The sequence below is a fragment of the Musca autumnalis genome, unplaced genomic scaffold (assembly GCF_047663935.1).
Source record: "Musca autumnalis isolate F117 unplaced genomic scaffold, ASM4766393v1 scaffold_1, whole genome shotgun sequence".
NCBI classification, from domain to species: Eukaryota; Metazoa; Arthropoda; class Insecta; order Diptera; family Muscidae; genus Musca; species Musca autumnalis.
Window position 1 is genome coordinate 194,483,402 of NW_027411644.1, and position 20,941 is coordinate 194,504,342.

A 20,941-nucleotide genomic window follows, 5' to 3' on the forward strand; every position below is an offset into this window, starting at 1 on the left:
TATAATACTCCTTGGGATGACAAATTCTTTTGTAGTTTTTAAATGAGGATACATTACAGCATATAGAATTTTTGCTAGGTAGGTTTCTGCTATCTGTTCTTTTAGAAGAAAGTGTTTTCTGCTATAAAGCCAAGCTTTCAACTTCTAGCTTACTTTCGTGTAAAATAATATTTTAAATTCCCCACAGTTTTTTTGTTTTTGAAAACAACGGCATGATTTCAGTGTTGCATTTTCCACAAAAAAGCTTCATATATGTTCCAGCAACATGTTGAAGGCAAAAGCTTTTATCTGTGTTTATAAACATAAATACTCTCTGAGAGCAAAAGAGAACGCAAGCACACCAACAAAACTGCAAAGTGGTGAAATACCTTCGACACGAGACAACATCGTATCTCTAAAAAGTCAGTCGAACAATATTTGGAAACATAGCAAACACGATTTGCAAAATACAACGGACAGAGCGAATGAATGTGACGTGCGAAAATACAAAATAAAAGGAAATTAGAATTGTGTGATTATTAATTCAAACACACAACAATAACAACAACGAGAGAGTGAATTAAATAATAACAAGTGAATTGAAAAGAAACCAACAACAAGTTTATAGTCATTGCGTATGAGGCGACGATAATTACGGATTAAAGTGCAAAATAAAGAAATAAAAATAACCAAACGTCGTCGTTAGTGAATAAATGAAAGAAAAACCTCCTCAAACATAAAATTAATCAGAGAAAAGCGGAGGAAAAAAGAAATACCAAACAACGTGAGTGTCACTGTGCTTTGTTGGTCGGTTTGGTGAAAGAAAGTTGAAACAAACCAAGCAAAAAAAAAAAAAAAAGAAAATAACGTGAAACCAGAACACGTCGGGTAAATTACAACAAAAAATCTACACAAAAGGTAGTGATAAAAGGAATCCGTTTTCTCGACAAGCAACGAGATACCAAAATGAAAATCATGTGTAAAAAAGCGCAACATATGCAAAGTTTTTTTGTTAAGCAAACACAGGGAGAGATTTAATTGCAAATAAAAGATAAAGCAGCAAAAAATTTAAATTACGGCCTTGCGTTTTTTTCTTAGTAAAACTTCAAATTTTATAAAACAAAAAAAGCGAAAAATATCAGCAAAATTTGTCGTCTATTATAAATCGCGCGAGTGTTGTCAAGGTGTTGTTGCTTCGAGTCCGTCCATAATAGGCATGTGTTTGTGTGCCTGTGTGTGATTTCACCATGTCTATGCTCTTTGGATTATTTGGTTGTTGTTGTTTCTGTCGATTTCATATGGCAAGTTTTTCAGTGTGCTTGGCTTCAATGATGTGGTTTTGTTCTGTTCTTTGTTAAGCTGTGTGTGTGTTGCGTTTGTTAGAATGAGAGCTTCCACTAAGTGGTGTTTCAAATAAAATGTCATTTAATATTCCTAAATTTTCTGTCTCTCCATCAATTCTTTTGTTTGTTGCATAAAATTACTTTGAAATGACACACTTATTTACATCAAGAAAAATAAGAACGAAGACGTAAAGAGAAATAAGAAAAACAAAATTCTGAGGAAATACCCAAATACCCCCACTTTGAAGGCAAATGTTATTGCCACCAACAACAATGCACATTGTGTGTGGTGAAGTTTGCAAATAAACACTCTTCCTCCTGTTCTAAGCTCATTTTTAATGCTCCCTGAAAGTGATGTCAACTAAATGGTAGGAAAAAATCGTCAAATACAAGAAATTTCGCAGATTTGAAGTTGCAGCTTAAATTTGAATGGGGAAGTTCTAAACAAGTAAAAAAAGGGCTAAGTTTGGCCGTCCAAACTTTTTATACTTTCTACCCTAAAATTTTCTGAATTAAAATGGAATAATTACACTGTGCTACAGTGAAAATTTGCAGGGGTTCTAATGCATAAATTCGGTTTTGTGGGAGTCCACAGAAGACGAAAATACCTTTGGTTTCTTTGGGTCACTTCGGGTTTTGATTTTATAACGGTAAATGTAGTGAAAAATGGGCATTCTTGGATTTTCAACTTTAAACGGACATTACTTCTTTTTTCCACAACCGATTTGCACACACTGTTTTTCATTATAAAGGAGAGAGTAATGCCTTTCGAACAAGCCATAGATTTTTAAAATCGGTTAACAAATGGCTAAGTAATAGTGGTTTAAGTGTGACAAAAACGCATTAAAAAACAGTAAAATGTTTTTCCTTGTGCTCTAGGCTGCGTAAATGACACCTAACAGTACAATTAATTACAGTTAGCAAGTAGGAAATTTAGTTGGCTTTCCAAAATAGGAAAAACCAACAAAATCCGTTGAAAAATCAATGCGTTATGGCATTTTTTGTGTTTCAACTTTTTGTTTTTTTTCCATATTTTCCTTTATAAAGCATTGATACCTTGTGCGTAATTGTTAAGCAGGATAATCACAATTAGAATCATACATGCTAAGATACCCATCTTTTATAAAGGAAAATATGAAAAAACCATAAAGTTGAAACACAAAAAATGCCATAACGCATTCATTTTTCAACCGATTTCGTTGGCTTTTCCCATTTTGGAAAGCCAACTAAATTTCCTGCTTGCGAACAGTAAATAATTGTACTGTTAGGTGTCATTTACGCAGCCTAGAGCACAAGGGAAAACATTTTACTGTTTTTTAATGCGTTTTTGTCACACTTAAACCACTATTACTTAGCCATTTGTTAACCGATTTTAAAAATCTATAGCTTGTTCGAAAGGCATTACTCTCCCCTTTATAATGAAAAACAGGGTGTGCAAATCGGTTGTGGAAAAAAGAAGTAATGTCCGTTTAAAGTTGAAAATCCAAGAAAGCCCATTTTTCACTACACTTACCATTATAAAATCAAAACCCGAAGTGACCCAAAGAAACCAAAGGTATTTTCGTCTTCTGTGGACTCCCACAAAACCGAATTTATGCATAAGAACCCCTGCAAAAAAATTTTGTCCACTTTTGTATCACAGTGTTATTTATCCACCACGGATACACCAAATGACTAAATAAGGTTAGCAAATGTTTGTTGTGTATTTACTAGCAAATGTATCTGAAAATGTCTTCAAACTGGCGGCGCCTATCGGCTATACCAAAACATGGACCTATATCAGCCCAGCTAGCATTTGGAAGTGAGTTACTCACTTCCTCTACCAAAAGTAATCGCATTCTGAACTTCTTTTCTATAAAAGAGCGATACTTTATCATTTTACAATAACAAATGTATTACTGTTCAAATTAGATCGATCTGCAAGAACTACCTAGTGTCACAGAAGAAGATGAAAATTCTGCATTTGATTGTTTACACAAACAATTTACATTGTTTTAATATTTCTTCTCGTGAGAGAGATACGGAGAGAGTTTTACAGCTATTCCAAGCATTTGAAAAGACCAACAACAAGAAAAATATCATTCAGTTTAATATTTCAAGTGCGAAAAGTACGGGAAAGTGAAATTTGAAAAATATAATTAATAATTTAATATTTAATATTTATGACTATATGATTGTGACTGATAATAAGCAGACAAATAATAATATGTATTGTGTATAATGTGAGTGATATTTAAATAAGAAAAAATAAATTTCATTTTCTTTATCATAGAGTGAATTTGAATATTAGAAAAAAAAAAAACAAAAAATCGAAAAAATTCCAAAAAGTCAAAAGTGCCAATAGTACTTATTACACTAATTCGACAGAGAAAATTAAAACAAATAAGTTTGCAGAAATAATGATAATATAATAGTGGTTTATGAATATTAAAATTACTAAAATTTAATTTGACTTTTAAAATGTACACATTTTCGATTTTAATTTTTGTTTTATTTATTTATTTATTTATTTATTTATGTATTTATTTACTTATTTATTTATTTATTTATTTATTTATTGGTCATTGCCACTATTTTATGGTAAAATATGCAATATCTTTCAAACAATGTACTTGTTTGTCGCCTAAAGGTACTATATCCAACAAGCTTTTTCTATCGCCCATTACCCGAAGCAGTCACTCCCGTGCGATAGAAACACACATCCGCGATATCGCATTCTAATTGATGTAGGCACACCGTTCGGGAAGAAATGAACCACGCACTCGTTTCCTCATAAATGTGTCTCATGCGTTGTCTTTGAAAGTATCGCTTTAGTCCAGAGTCGAAAGTCACGATGGCGATATTTTTATGAGGAAACGAATGCGTGGTTCATTTCTTCCCGAACGGTGTGCCCACATCAATTAGAATGCGATATCGCGGATGTGTGTTTCTATCGCCCGGGAGTGACTGCTTCGGGTAATGGGCGATAGAAAATGCTTGCTGGGAGGGATGGCCAAAAACACACATTTACAGATTATAACTTGCGCTAGTGTGAGTGGAAACGTAAACAATGCATCAACCTAACGAATGTGTTTATAGTTTACGTGTGTTTCGTATGCCCGCGGGCATAGGAAATTCGTTGTTGGTGGCCATCCCTGACCTATGTTGAAGAGACGTTGTTACCACTGGGAACCTCAAATGTTAAATTACAAATATTTCGGTAAAAAAATTTAGCTAAAAACTTGAAAATAGAGAAAATGGGCAGAGGTTGTTGACTGTTTCGAGTCCAGACTCTTGACTTTGGGGCGTGCTTCGTTCGTTGACTTAACTCTCTCCATTGTGTACGAGGGCGGTTCGGAAACTTCTTAGCCTATCAATGAAAGAGAATAGTTAGTTTTTCAAAAATATTTTTATTTTTCAATATAATCTCCTGAAACTTCAATACACTTAATCCAACGCTTTTCTAGCAATTCTATCCCTTGATTAAAATAGTTTTCCTCAAGGTCTTCAAAATAGTGGTTTACAACTGTAATTGCATCTTCATTTGAAGTAAAACGATTGCCAGCAAGGATTTTTTTAGATTTGGGAACAAGTAATAGTCACTGGGAGCTAAATCAGCAGAATAAGGTGGGTGGTCAAGCAACTCGTATTTTAATTCGTTGATTTTAGCCATTGTTAAAACACTCTTGTGCGCTGGTGCTTGTCTTGATGAAAAATTCTTTTTTGTGTTGTGAGCCTCGAATTTTGTACATTTAATTGATCCAAAAGGTTGCAATAGTACTCTGAATTTATTGTTTTACCCTTTTGCAGATAGTCAATCAATAAAATACCTTTGAAGTCCCAAAAAACCGTTGCCATAACCTTACCAGCCGATTGAATTGTTTTTGCCTTCTTTGGGGCACTTCCTCCAGCTTCAGTCCATTGTTTGGATTGTTCTTTTGTCTCTGGAGTATAGTGGTGGATCCATGTCTCATCAACAGTTATGAAACGACGCTTAAAATCCATTTTATTTTGATCGACTGTTAACAAATGCGGCACCCATCTTGCAGAAAGCTTTTTCATCAGTAGTTCTTCATGCAAAATTAAATGTACTCGATCATTTGAGATGCCCATGATATTAGCAATTTCACGCACTTTTATTCGTCGATTATTTAATACCATATCATGCACTTTGGCTACAATTTCTGTTGTTGTTGCTGTTTTTGGACGTCCACTACGTGGTTCATCTTCAATGCTTGTACGACCACGTTTAAATTCAGCAACCCAATTTTTTACTGTTGCATATGAAGGAGCACTTTTACCTAACACATTCACCATATCATTATGAATTTCTTGTCCCGATAAACCTTTTTTATGTAAATATTTAATGACATCACGCATTTCTAATTTTTCCATTGTAAAAAAATTGCGGATGCGTCTTTTTTGAACACCTGTTTCTATATGAACGAGTTGCCAGATCGAAACAAAATTTAACATGTGTTCATAACAGAGATGGAAGTTTCCAAAACACTTAACTTTTTTCTGTTTATACTGCGCTTTTTGTGCTAGGCTAAGAAGTTTCCGAACTGCCCTCGTACTTCAATGCAAAAGTCTTGGTTTTTGGTAGGGTCCCCAGGTCCAGAAGAAGGTGCCGGGTCGGACCTCCACAACTGTTTGCATCCATGATTGTATCTGGGATTGATTCAACTCTTTGACCTTCAACTCCTTCGATTTTAGACAGAACACCACATATCTGTGCAACGACAGAACCACCATTTAAAGAGAGGTTCGAAGTCAAGACCGCTTAGTCTATACACTATCGCTCCTAATTTGACCTGTGGGGGCTACAGGTGTCGATGTTGAGTTCAGCTTGGCCTCTTCGACCATTCCGATGAGTGAAAGTTTATTAAATTCAGGATTTCTGCTGGGTAGGAAAGGATGTGTCCTTTCAAACTTGCTCACCACCCTGAGATTGATCCTGATTAATTTGAGTTCCCTGCCAAATTATTTTCTTAGATAGATAATCGATCTACGATAATCCCTATACGCTTTTGCAACCGAGTCTCAGGACTAGATAAACTATCATCTGCCTCAGCAAGAACATAGAAGTTGCCTTCATTGCTAAGCAGGACTGTATTTAACAACTTCTAGATTAGATACCCATTGTCCGTCCCCTCCTACAGTCTCGTCAAGCGTAGGCTGAATTTCTCCCAACCTGATTTTTTCCAAATCATTGTCCATGGGCGTTGGGGAAGTCTTGCCTTCGTTAATCAAGACTGTATTTTACAACTTCTAGATTGGATATCCATTGTCCCCTCCTCAAGTCTCCTCAAGCTTAGGCTGAATTTCTCCGGTCCTGATTTGTTCCTAATCATTGTACATGGGAATTGCGAAAGTCTTATCATCGTTAAGATTTAGTGTTTTTGTATTGTTTAGTCCTCTTTAGTCCTCTAGTACCATAGCAAGAACTTGACAGCTAAGTCTCGTATGCTACATTGAAACACCCAGTTTTCAATGAAGTTCTGTTCTAAAACACTTGGCACCCTATGTGCAAACCTTGGAACACCAAAAGGCACGCATTCGTCTGACACATCGTAGAGATACGCAGTGAATTGCAATAATCGATTATTCGGTTTTCGTGAAAAACTTAAAACTCGATTTTCGGTTAGTCGATTATTTGAGAGTGTTCTAAAAGTCGACTTTCGCTTATTCGTTAACCGCCGAAAACCGGCGTTAGGGAATTTCTAATTCGTAGAAGGTCGCTACGTGGATAATCTTTGTTCGGTCACAATTTCCCTAGTTCAACACTTACAGAATATTGAATGGAGGAAATTGTGGCCTTAAGTCCCCTATAGCGCCAAAATTGTTATCCCTGGCGAGGGTTACACAGTTGGGCATATTTTTTTTTACTGCGCATAGGTCTCATTGTCCTCAATACAACAACATATATTTTATCTATGTTAAGTCCAAACTTCCCGAGATATAGACCGGCAAAGTTCCACAAACTCTCGTAGCCGGGTAAGTCTTAAATCCCCGTCAGAAGAACGTATATTTGGACAAACTTACAATTTATAAGACAATTTAGTTCGCTTTGCCGACTTTTGCATTTGTCCATAGAAGGAAACCTTAAATCCGCTCGGTGCGCTTGAACTAACATTAAATGAAAGATGATTGCACCTGGGAATTTTTAGTGGATTCTGAAACTACAATGCTCATAGATGAGAAAAATACAAAAAAAGTCGCCGGAGGGATTTTTAAATAAATCGCGGTCAAGGTCACACTTAGGGTTTTTAAGTTTTCACGATTTTGCTTGAAAACGGCATGTCTTATTAAAAATTTTGTAGCTGTGAAAATTTTCTACAAGTTTCACCTTTATGACTTTTTCCTATGTTTTACCATAACTATCTTTAAATGAAAGGTGCTTACACGTGGGAAGTTTTTACGGATTCCGAAACAGTGTTCACAGATTAGAAAAAAACAAAAACAAAAAAAATCACCAGAAGTTTTTGCGGATTCTGAAACATCGTTCATAGATTAGAAAAATAAAAAAAATAAAAACAAAATATATATGTAACATGACATTGTTTTATAAACAGGCGATGGTGTTAGTACAAAGTCGCAATTTGAACTTCTATATCTCAAAAATGGTAAGACCTTTCAATTAAAGTTAGTCCAGGCTCACCGTGGCTCCGATCGGCTATTGGGGAAATATTACAATTTATAAGATAAATTTGGATTTCAGTCACGGCCCTGAGATTAATCCATTAATGCAAGAAGTGCCCCGACAACTTTTATTCATACTTTTTGTTTGTTTTAGAATAAGAGTAAGAGAAATAAACCATTTCAACAACAACTTTTATCAGTTATAAATTATCTTAGGTTTTACAGACCGTCCGTTATATCGGACGCTATGCACTGGGGACACTTAGCGTGTGATATATTTTATTACTTGTCTGCGTTAGATGTGGTTTGTTGCATTTGAGGCAAATGAATTTACTCTTTTGACTACAATAAGTACATCATCTTTTGGTTGGATTGATGTCAATCATGTGATACTAAACGTCGTAACGAGTACAATCGAGTTAACATACATATATTGAAAGCAATGAACTTCTGGAGGAAGGCTTTCCATATCTTTCCAAACATTATGTGGCTATATACCGGCGGCAAGTTAGTAATTTTGTACAATTTGGATAGTATTTTATTAATATCCATGGATTTACTACAGAAATGTCCAGAAAATTGAAACTGGGCCACCAATTGCGTTGTCGCATTATTACCAGTAGGCAGCCACTAACAGGTCCATCAAATAAACCGACGTCTGTGGGGATATATAGAATGTACTGACACCAATAAAAACATAAATTTCGTCCATACCCACTTTTTACTCATCATATTTCTGAAGAGCATATCGACGCCTCCAAACAAAAGTATGCTAAGTCGACTTAGCATGTTTTCAAGTCCTTTACATTTTTATATTTAACGTCCTTTAACTTAAATTCTGTCAAATTTTGGTAATGATCGTACAATCCGAACAGAAGTTAGAAACAAATATTTACTTAGCATAGTACTAAAGGTCAAAGAAATTTCCAAACTTTTAGAGCTTGTCCTGCAAAACTCGCTTTTCAGAATTAGCAAACTATTATTTGGAGGTGTCGAACGTCCTTTAACTTAAATTCTGCCTAATTTTGGTAATGATCGGTCAATCCGAACAGAAGTTATAAACAAATATTGACTTAGCATAGTACTGAAGTTCAAAAAAATTTCCAAACTTCTCCTGCAAAACTCACTTTTTAGACTTAGCATACTATTATTTGGAGGTGTCGATATGTATTCCTTAGATTTTCAATAATATGCTCGAGAATGTCTTCCGTAAAAATACTTCAAAGAATTTTATTGGGGTCTTTGTGGACTGCGGCTACTGGGTGGGGCCGATTTCCAATCCCCTTTCAATTCGGTAACATAGATCTACTATACGCCAATTGTTTTCTCTTCGACTTTGAGTATCCGCTTTATTATTCCGGAAACGTTTCGATGCCGGTTCACTGTCATCTATATTCGACATATCATCTTTATATTCTACTTCTATATCTGCGTCCAGCAGAGAAGTGGTTTCATGTTCATATTCCCTGACATCGGAATCTGCGTCATTTGTATTCCCCTCAATGCGAGGAACTACAAAAATATTGGTCGCGATTATATCACCATTCTATGCAGAAATCTTTAACTTGGGGAGGATACGAAATAATAACGCGCGCAAAACCAAAATGTACTGACTTTTATAAATTTAATACGCATTTACTAACCTGCCGACTAATTGGTTCGATTTTTTAATATGTTTCTAAATTTTTTTTGCAATAACCAAGCACTATAAACTTGAAATTTGGAAGGAATCACTTCATATTTATAAATTGTGATATGCTGTCAATCAACCCAAACAGTTTTATACCAAACTAGCGGACCCGGCGAACTTCGTCTCGCTATTAAGGAATAAAATTTCATACAAATCTCAATTTTCGATTTTTCCAATTTTCCGACTTTTCCAAAATTTTCTTCCGCAAAGACCTTCTCCTCGAAAATGCGAATAACTGAGAAAAAATTTTACAGAAATCGGCCCAGCCGTTCTCATTTTATGAATTACTATACATTTTTTACACCATTTTTATATATATATAGATATCAAACTAAATAAAGAATTGACGTAAGAAATAAAAACGTCCGTTTAAACGAACGCTATGTACTAATGGGTTAATTTGACATTTTTACCACTGATAGGGGTTATTGACCTGAAATGTTTTTTGTTACTTTATAGTTTGATCACTCACATTATCAAAAAAGTTTACATTGAGTTGACATTTTCACATTTATTTGGATGCATTTTTAATTATCAGCGTTTTCTTTTATTTTGTAAAATTTAAAAAGGCAATGTTGACATCACTTATTCCCGTTATGGTTAGTTACTCTTTTTCTCTCTCGTACATAAATTTCCTCGTGTTTAACCTACTTGTGTGTATGAGTGTATGTCCATGTGAACGGACAAAAGCCAATATAGGTATTGCAGAAAATAAAATATTCTAAGAAATTCTAAATTTATTTCAAATTTCTTTCTGATTGGAATAAAATATAAAAATGTAATTTGCATATGCAAGAATGAAACCCACAAAATCAACCTCATAAACCGCAATAAAATTTAGCGATAATAGTTTCCACAGGCATTTTCTTATTAAAAAACTTTTAAAATGTTACCGCAGGTTGCAGAACAAAATGTGCTGTTTTTATCCTTAACAATTTGTTGATAATTTATTAAATAAAATATTTTACGATAAAAAATTCTTTGTATTATTTATACATTGTTTTTTTATGACCTCCTTCAACACGCCTCTCTTCTGCTGTATCGTTTGCTTAGTTTGTTTAGAATTAGCGTGTTGAAAAAAATTGCAAAACAAAGAAAGCATTCCCACCGACAATAAGAAAAAATACAAACTTTGTTTTTTTTTTTTCTGGTATGACGAAAATTGAGCAGACAATAGTGCAACAACACCACACCACCATCTCATCACAACACGAGTTTGACTCATAACACGACAACAACGGAAGCAGCAATAACAATAAAACAGCGACAACAACTACGACGACAGTAGAGCAGTAGCAACAATTTGAGAGTTCTTAAATGTGATTCATTTTTATTTTGGCGATGTGCAATTATACATTTAACCCATTGAGGAGGAAGAAGAGGGATTTTTCTTAGGAGTTAAAGCATACAGAAGTTTAGCATTTATCATTACGGATACCGTAAACATTGCGATTTTACCACATACAGGACCAGGGAGAACTGCCTGTTTCACTGAACGGGGGTTACAGTTATTATTTCTGAATTCCACGAAAAACTGACGTGTAAATTTAGTGCAAAATTCGGGCGTTTCGGGCACTATACTGCACGATATTCTCTTCGAGACTTGTGCGTACCATTTTGAACTTTTGTGGAGGAATGGACCGATATAGTCCATCCTTGAATTTAATCTAAGTTTGGACAATGATTACATGAGTTCATCTTATGCAGGAACCAAGCGGACAGACAGGGCTAAATATACTCCAAATTGTTTGAAACTTATTTCGTTCAAGCATACTTGGGTCTAAAACCATTATTTCGATGATAAAATCGACTACAGAATTGTTTGGCTTGTGAGCAGAATAACTCACGAAGCAAAATAAACGATATGGTCCCAACATAGCATAGCGTGATGCTTCTGGTAAATTAACTGTCAAAAAAATCAAAATTCAGTACACATTTGCCAAACTCATACTGTATGCTGCTGAAATCATACATGCCAGGGTAGTTGAAAAGTTGCAGTGTGTCGTGCGGGCTTGTGCCGCATCATGGGCAGATGTTTTGCACGGTGTCATCGATCCTTTGCCTATAAGAATTTAGACGGCTGCACCATTCCGAGCGTTGTTGAGCCAAAACTACTCTGGTTTGTCATAGCAGCTGAACCTCCTCAGTTGCGATAGATGAGGGATTGATTGATATTTCTGCAAATGTTCTTTTAAACCCGCTTGATAGGCTTGTTGATCTAGGGGTTCTCTGTTGTAACGTTGGACCTGTCTCTTCCGACATCATGAAGATCCCTTCTGACATGCCCGAGTGGGAGGTCCTATACAACATATGGTGATTACAGGAGAAGGCACTCTGTTGCTGTTCTCAGGGCGGCATTCTGGCAGGTTTTAATATTTTTTTATCGCGTTGCACTGTTGCTGTTCTCAGAACGGCATTCTGACCAAACTATATTTGATTGACAGGGTTTCTTTATCTTCACCCCACCCCAAGTGCTGCCTGGGGACTTGAGGGCCTGGTTCATACATCTGAACTTGTCGCAGACAGCTGTGGCATGCGCTGAAGACTTGAACATGCTTTCGTTTGTGACCCCTAGAATTTTGGGGTAGTTGGTGGTGGAAATTCTGCTACCATCAACCATGACATTCAACTCAGTGCCGTAGATATAGTGGCGGGAGTTCAGCCCTTCACAAATGACATAAGGGAAGGTATCTGACGGAATGGAATACAGTATAGGTAGATCTTAAGAACATCCGTTGATATCACCCCACCTTTAGGAACTCACTCTACAGTGCTTGAAGCTCTTCTTCCTGAATTCTACGTACGACATATAATTTATTGGTAGTCTGCTCGATGTTCTCAAACAACGTGGATTTATTGTTAGCGTAGACTGTTCTCTCACACGGCTTGCTCTGATTGCCTCCTCGGCTAATGTGGGTGGAGATGGCGTGCAGCGTTGTTGTCGTACTGTGCTGCTGATCGACACCTGGATAGCTATTTCCGACGTTGGGGATGATTAAAGCCTCAAGCATCTTTGCTACGGGCGACAAAAGCGAAATCGGTCTGTACGACTCAACTTGCTGGCATCCTTGTTAGACTTCGGGAACGATGTGGGTGGCTAGCAACAGGTTGAGATCTTTAGTGAAATACTCGTCTCCCGGCTCATCCAGCTGTTTCAGCTGTACCATGGAGATTCCAACAGGCCCCAACGCTTTGGATGATTTAACGTTGTGGTGGTTCATCCTCTGCAAGAAGTGTGCCCTGCCACTACCGCGGAGCTCGACAAACTGTTGATTGAAATAACATGCGCACCTCTTCGGATCAGTCAGCGTAACATTGCCAAACGTGACTGAGGGGTCTTATCTTACTTCTTCCCAAGGTTCGAGAGTGACATAACCATTGCCCACAGCTCACTTCTTTCGGCCCGTCGCCTCTGCTGAGAAATTTGGTATCACTTCGGGTATTCGACCGGCAGCTGTGATGATGCCTCGAACATCATTCTGCTACCCGAACATCAGAAGGCCTAGGCAAATTGATCTCTGAAGTGGTGATTAGTAACCTCTCTGAAACTATGCCAATAAGCTTTCCAATGATTGGCAGAAATGCAGCGTTCAGAGGCGGCAAATGGACGGTCTGTTGATGTAGACAATTATAGGGAGAGAACGTCATTTGTCAGACCAGGTGACACGAGGGTTATACCTGCCGAACTGTAACACTCTCCGCAAATTTTGGTAGGGGTGTCCTCATTGACCGCACAGAAGGTAGATCTATCTATCAACCTGCTCAGTCAGCAGTATACCTCACTACTCATGATTAGAATTAAAGTCCCGCAAGACCAGACGGTTATGACCCTCCAAAAACGGGCTAATGTTGGGCCTACACCCTGGAGTGTAGCTATTTATCGGCGGGATGTATACGTTAAGCAACACTACATCGGCAGTTCCACACCTGACTGCTATCCCCATACGTTCCAAGTGTGGGTCATTAGAGCCAGGCTCAAGCGAAATAGGTCGGTATTGAACAGACTGGTGCATTAGGATCCTCTGTATCCAGACTCAAAAATTCAGCTACTTAGACTGGATGCATCCATAAAGAATCGGGAGGCAGGTGAGAGGTGTTAGCTGGGCAGTTTAGAAAATGCAGCGAGTCGTGTAGTTCCAATCCACATGCCGGGCAAGTGTTGATTATAGTGGCGTCAATTCCGGCCCGATACGAATTGAGGCGGCTGCATCGTCCGGATATTAACTGGGCTAAAACCACTCGCGTTTGCCTTGGCAGCTGGCGTTCTTCTGCTGCGATTGAGGTGGTCTCCAAGTACGGCATTCACACTGATTTTCTGTATTGACTGCGCGACGGCATCTCTCTATAGATCATGAAGATCTCACCCATAAAACCTTTGCTCCTCATGAGGATGGTCCACTGGTGTTATGAGGAGGCACATTGTCGCAGTCCTCCAGGCGGAATTCTGGCAGGTTTGAATATTCTTCCACTGAGCAGCGCTAGCATTTGGATACTACGCTGGCGCCGCATAGCTCACCACAGACCGGCTTATTCTTTGTCAGCACCCCAAGTGCTGCCGGCCAGCAATAGCTGTGGCTTTTGCGGTCAACTTAAACATGCTATCGAACGTTACACCCATATTTTTGGGGTAGTTAGTGGTCGGAATCAGAACACCATCGACCAAAAAGTTCAGTGGGAGCCTCATTTCAGCCGTCCAAGAGTGAAATGTGTGGCAGTGGAATTAGCGTTGGATATTGTCATATTCCTCAGATGGAAGAACTGCACTAGGTAAGCTATGTACACTAGGGAGACACAAAAACACAAAATTTATTTTTTTCCTTTGGATTTACCCCCCCCCCCCCTTAATCTTTTCCATTTGACCCAAAAACCTTATATATGCAATTTTATGGCGATCGGTTAACGTTAACCTGTGCTAACCTAGCGATCTTTGTTTCCATAGTAATTTGTATGTGGCCAAAGGCGCATTTTTATCAAAATTCTCTAAATCCCACAATTATGGTCAGATCGATAAACAAATTACCAGTTCATTATTGTGGCTAAAAAATGAAAAAATGGAAAAAATTAGGGGGTAGGAAATCAAAAAAAAAAAATTGTTTTTTGGGTCACCCTAATGTACATATTTAACCTATCACATCGACGATAGAATCCTACAAGATCGTACATTCATCCACATACATTACGATGCCGTGTGGACGATGTGGAATTTCAAAAATGTATAAACCCGCCTTGGGAATCTTTCACTTTACGGTCTTGAACTTCTATTTCTGAATTCCACAAAAGACTTGAGTCCACTCACGGCTGGAAGGAAGTTCTCTTCATATACTCGTACAGCTGGGCATGGTATGATATCGAACGACTTGGATAGGTCAACCATACGGCGTTGAGAGGTTATGAGGTCGGGTGGTGTTATGTGTTTGTGACTATATCGGTTCAATCCTTCTGCTGCATACCTTATAAAAGATGCTTAAAAACGGATTCGCAAAGCAGGTTCAAGGCACATCATCGATCTCTTAAATCCAAAAATTATATGGTTATTATAATCCATATGCACCATAGTCTGTCTATCTTACATTGTAAATTTACCCAACGCTCAGTGTTATGTATATTATGGACTTCCGTATTATTGCTTACCTAGTTTCATTCCTTACATTGACTTTACCTTTAAATGCGCCTTAATGGACGAGCGATAGTTTCACAACAACATGTCAGCACATACATATGTCAACAACATAAGGAAAAGTATTTTGTAAACGAGGTGAATAAATTAAATAAACTAAAACGCGTCTAGCCACGTTTTTGTCTCTGCCTATCTCTCTCCGTGTTTGTTTTGAGCGAGGTTTACTTCAAAATCGTAGACTTTGATCTCTTGATAAAAAGGTGATTGAAAATGTGGTGATAAAGGGCGCGAAAAAATATTTAAAAAAATAAAAACATTATATATTATACATTAATATTATTACAGTGAAATTAGAAAATAAAATATTTTATCAAACAAGTTTGTTGCTGTTATCTTCATCGTCATTGCCGTCATCAAATAACAACCTGAAACACCCTCCACAACTTTTGCCCCCACAATGCGGCAAATATTTTCTTTGGCAAACTGAAAACCCGTTCAGATTGGTTTATTGTTTAAATTGCAATGTGCAAATTATCAAAATCAAGTTCAAGGACACGAAATAACACAAAAAAAAAAAACAAAACAAGAACAATAAAAAATAAGTAAACAAGAAAGATAAAATTAAAAAAGTAAAAAAAAATATTTCCAATAAATTTATTCTAATTTAGTGATATAATTTCTGTTTTTCGAAAATATAAATAAATAATTTCATGTGATGTGAAATATACGTTAGCAATAAAAAATTAACCACAAAAGAAATGAAATTAATTCCAAATGAATTAACAAATGTGAAAACAAAAAATCCACAATTACCACAATATTACCTTTTCAGTTGATTATTATTTTCATTTCCACCTTTCCGTTTTTTTTTAATTTCCGTGTGAAAAAGTGCTAATTTTTCCACAAAATAATAAGTAAAAGTTTTTTTGTTTTTATCCAGAACAAAGAAAAAGTCCAATCAGAAACTTAACAACGCAATTTCTTTGACTTGCTGTGTATATCCTATTTTAAAAATACCACCCGCATCATAATTTAAAAAGAAAACAACAACAACGAACACAATCAACAGCATCCAACTGCCTTGCAGCCATCATCAACAGCAGCAGTACCATCAGCAACAATTCACCTCTTTGGCCTTGTCGCTTACGAATTTCTTTCCTGTCAATGGAAAAAGAGTTTAACAACGTCTGCTGCTTTTAGCCATTTCCATTAAATTCTTCAAGGCAACAAGGTAAGTGAACTCTTTAAATATTTTATTATTTTGCATTCTTTAAACGGACCAAAATAGTCATACCATTTTATTTGCACTCTCTCTTAGGTTAGAGGTCATAACAATATCATTACAGACAGTCTATTTAAATGCGCAATTAAATGTTGACAAGTATAATAATCTCACTGAGTTACACGCGGGTAAGCAATGGAGCTCAGGAACTTTTTTGAATAGACCCTTTGGTATATATAAAACATACGATCTGGAGTTCCAAATTTATTCCGAGTTATATATAGGAGTCTACAGTACCTTTTGTACATATTTTGCATAATGTTGAGCCACTGAAAAATCTGAAAATAAATTTCTATTCCATTTGCAGCTAAGAGACAATAATTTTATGATCATATCTTATCGTAAGTCGTTTATTATGGGGAAACATATCCATAAATGTGTTTATGGCTCATTTGAGGCATATGGACCTAGGTCAAATCCACTTAAAAGGATCACAGCAATCTAGAGCTGTTTTTCACTTATTTGTTAAATAGAACAGCACCTTCCCATTCAGATGCTGTCGAAAAGGTATCACCTTTCCGGTGGTAGATTGTTACTGAATGAGGTATAACTTAATCCCGTGTAGAAATTGTTTTGTTCCCCGATGCGATTTGTACCAAATAAAAATGCAATTCCGATGTTTTGCTTGTCAGGGGGAAGAAAAATTTAATTTATATTAATCTCATTTAGAGTTGAGCTTAATGACCAATATTTTTTGCAAGTGAAAAAGGAAAGCCAACGATTCGAACTCACACTACCACCAATTTATGTGACTAGTTTCGCTGTTAGTTTAACGTTTCGTTTACAATTCTACGATGTTTTATTGCCGTTATCCTCTTATTCACATAAGACTTGACTTATTTACTAAGCACACAGCTTAACTCAAGAAAGCACAGAGCTTAACTGTATTAAGTTTATTCATTACTTCACTTGCGGTTTTAATTCGCGCTCTGAATTACAACTTCACTCACCCACTTGCTACTCTCCTGTATTTATACTCGCTCACTGGTACATAGACTGTTCAGGAGTAATACTAACCGATAAGGTTGCTATCGTAACGAAATGTAGCGCATATCACTAACTTGTTCGCGGGAATTTTTTTTCTATAGATGTTTTAGTATATAAAACATCCAATATTTGTAGTTCCAAAATTTTTCTTGTTATGTATTGGGTACTGCCAAAACAGACTCAACGCTCCCATACCATACTTGTGCACCAAATGTTGCACAGGCAACAAACAGCTTACAATATATGTTACGCACAGAGCGTCTGCTGAAACCCCAATCTGTCCGCATGACTATTTTTACCATAGCAGCTACAGCTGTCCTTCAAGCGATCAAAATGTGGCAGGAAATTTATGCTCTCAGCCATAATTATTCCCAGGTGTTTAACTGGATTAACGTACCGTATGTCATGTTCATCAATTCGTATGTGGCGATGACGACTAAGGGCCAAGCTGTCGTACAGTAGCATCAGCACCGTTTTGTCACTCGCCACCTCAACACCCACTCGGTCACTCCAGACCACTACGATACCCATGGTCTGCTCACCTCACCAAGAGGTTTTAACTCGACACCAATCTGACCTTCATTCACGAAAAGCAGAATACACACAGATCTTAAAAGTTGTCGCTAAGTTCCTAAGCTGTGAATCCATCATAAGGTTCCAAATAAATTGTCCACAGATAGATCCCTGATGACAGCCTCGCTCCACAACTTTGCGATCAAATATACCAAAAACGGAAGTCATATGCGCCCTTAAATATATCAAAGACATATTTGACCCGCTCAGAGTAATCTACACATGCATTTACGCGTAAAATAGAACTGATGCGAAGACAACCCCCCGCTGTAGCATTCCTTAAGGCCTGCCACTATAATCCGCTCCCAGCACTTTACAAACACCGGAAGAAGGATTATGCCCCAATTTCCCCTCACCCTACCAGGAGATTTAAGCAACACTACAACCCAAGCCAATTTGCAAGCATACGAGAAGTAACCATCACAGAAGCAACCACGAAGAACGAAAGCAATATACTCAATAAGGGGGTTTAGATAGATGTCTTTATACATCCTTGCAATCATACCGTCGATACCAGGCGATTTCCTATTCCCAATCCGCCAAACAGTGTCAAGTCCGGAGACTCATTCAATACTCCAACAAAAGGAGGAACTGAGGGTTCGATCTTCGAAATTATCTTCCCAGGATTGTCCCACCAACCCGAGCCAGTCATCGAGGAGCTAGTACTCAACGCCTGTTGGTCAATCTGACGCTACTGTTCCCCAGGGATCATCCCTGTTATCCTGTATAAAACTTCTTTAATTGTCTTCTTTACTCCTAAACATGCCGGTCTTGTACGTCTTAAGAGGCGCAAGGAACTTAGCTTACGCTAAACCACATCAACCGCATTGGTTCGTCGGCCATGTCGGCTCACGCGGTATACTTTCCCCAGGGGTCATACCTGTCGTCCTGTATAATGGTCTTACAATTATCTTGTTTACTTCTAAACAGTTCGTTCTTGTACGTCCTAACATCAGCAAGGACTGGTATGTCCAGCTCTTTGTAATCGCTCCCTTAGACGGAAAATCCCCTCTTTATCAGACCCAGTTGACGGGTCCACCACATGACCTTACTTGTCTTCCAAATACGGCGTCCACCAAGGAGTATTTCATTGATGCTTTTCATTGACTCATTAAACTTGCTGACCTGGTCATCTAGAGCTGCCTTGAAGTATAATGGTATGCATAATGAACCCAGTTCACGTATTGTTCCATCCAACCCTGGTAACGCTCAGAACCCTTCGTTCGTCCCCAGGGTGTGGCCATAATCTCAATGACTTTGTTCCCCAGACTTCACAAATTATCGAACCAAACTGTTAACTGTCACTCCTACCCCATTTACGACCGTGTGACGTCAATGTCGCTTATACCATAGGTATACAGATCCAAGGGCTCGATTAAGATCTCCAAATCCCTCGCTAACACCCATTCGATTAGTAAATTTCCACTTGTGCGATTGTAATGGCCTACCGTATTGACTGGTCATCTTGGAGAAGCACAAAGAAGATATTGCATTTGCATTTAAAACTAGGAATTGCGGACAACTACTAGGGAGAAGTTGTACCGCATCCATATACCCAAAATAAGACTAAAATCGCAAGCTGAATTTACAATAGATGCTAACCACCAACACTTTTTTCCATACAAAGCATACAAAGGCTCTTTGCCTATACCCAGTAAGTAAGAGAAAATTTGTTCTTAAGGATCTCTGAAGCCTGCACCAAATCTTCATTCTGGATCTGGTTGCTCTATTTCTTGTGGATCTGTGAAGCCTAAACCAAACCTTCATTCTGGATTTGGTTGCTCTTTTTTCTCTTTTGATGAAACGTTCTCGATGTTATGCTAACGCTCGCATTATCGGGATTCTATAAATATTTCCTCCGTTAAGAAACTAAAAGTAGTTATTCCACACTCTATCTTTATTCGGCTTCACCGTTATTCTAACGTCCTTAACAAAATCAGTGGGAGACATATACACATTTTTCTATTAGCTTATAATTTCCTTTTTTGTTATTTCTTGAAAATTCATGCCTAAGTTATGCCCAATTGCAACACCCACAAATTTGTTCACCAAACAAACAATAGAACTGCAGTAGATAGACACAACACTTAAACAAAAAAAGGAAGATAAGAAAAATCATTAAAAAGAAATGCAAATGATAAATTAGAAATTTATTTGCTTGAGAACTAGATTAAACAATTTGTTGTTGTTGTTGTTATAGCTTCGTGGTTCATTATAGGTCAAATTCAATTGTGTTTGTATGAGTTTGAATTCAAGGTCGTTGAAACAATATTACGCAAAGTGAGTAGGATTTTTGTAGACAATATACGTGGTTGCGTTGGTGAAAGGATGATTCCGATAGAATCAAAGAAGATTAAATACCACATTTCAGTCTTTCGGTGGGATATTGATGTCAGAACCATCAGAATTACGAAAATCGAAACGTGGACCTATACTCACGAATTTCAGTCAGAACGGCTTTTATCTCCAAAAAAGTCTAAATACCAAATTTCAGCCATTTGGTGTGTTGCTGTGGTCACAACCTTCAAAATACCGAACCGTTCTATGGGAAGGGAGACGTGGACCTATACCGACAAATTTCTGGGAGAAAGTTGTATACCCCCAACGAAGACAATGTACCAAACTTCAGCCATTTCGGTGTGATAGTGAGGCTAAAACCTTCAAAAAACCGGAGGTGCCGTTCTGTGGGGGCTATACTAAGTCGTGGACCTATACCGAGATATTTCATGTGGTACATTTAAGACCCCAAATGAAGACTAAATACCAAATTTCAGCCATTTCCGTGTTAGAATGAGGCTAAAACTTTCAAAATACCGAAAATCGGGTGGTACCGTTCTATGGGGGCCATA

The 20,941-nt window shown here is 37.4% G+C and overlaps 1 protein-coding gene across 16 annotated transcripts in view; it reads left to right on the plus strand.

The window, feature by feature from the left end:
- The window catches only part of cnc (NFE2 like bZIP transcription factor cap-n-collar), a 258,184-nt gene that overhangs the window by 36,702 nt on the left and 200,541 nt on the right, over positions 1-20,941 (plus strand). For 2 of the 16 annotated variants that reach the window (XM_073959444.1, XM_073959453.1), the window contains exons 1-2: positions 401-897; positions 16,191-16,481. The exons of 4 other annotated variants lie outside the window; for them this stretch is intronic. The gene's annotated coding sequence lies outside the window, so the exon portion shown is untranslated. Of the gene's footprint in view, positions 1-400; positions 959-15,595; positions 16,482-20,941 lie in introns of those variants that run through there. 10 more of the 16 variants (XM_073959446.1, XM_073959455.1, XM_073959447.1 and 7 more) reach the window with 7 other exon arrangements.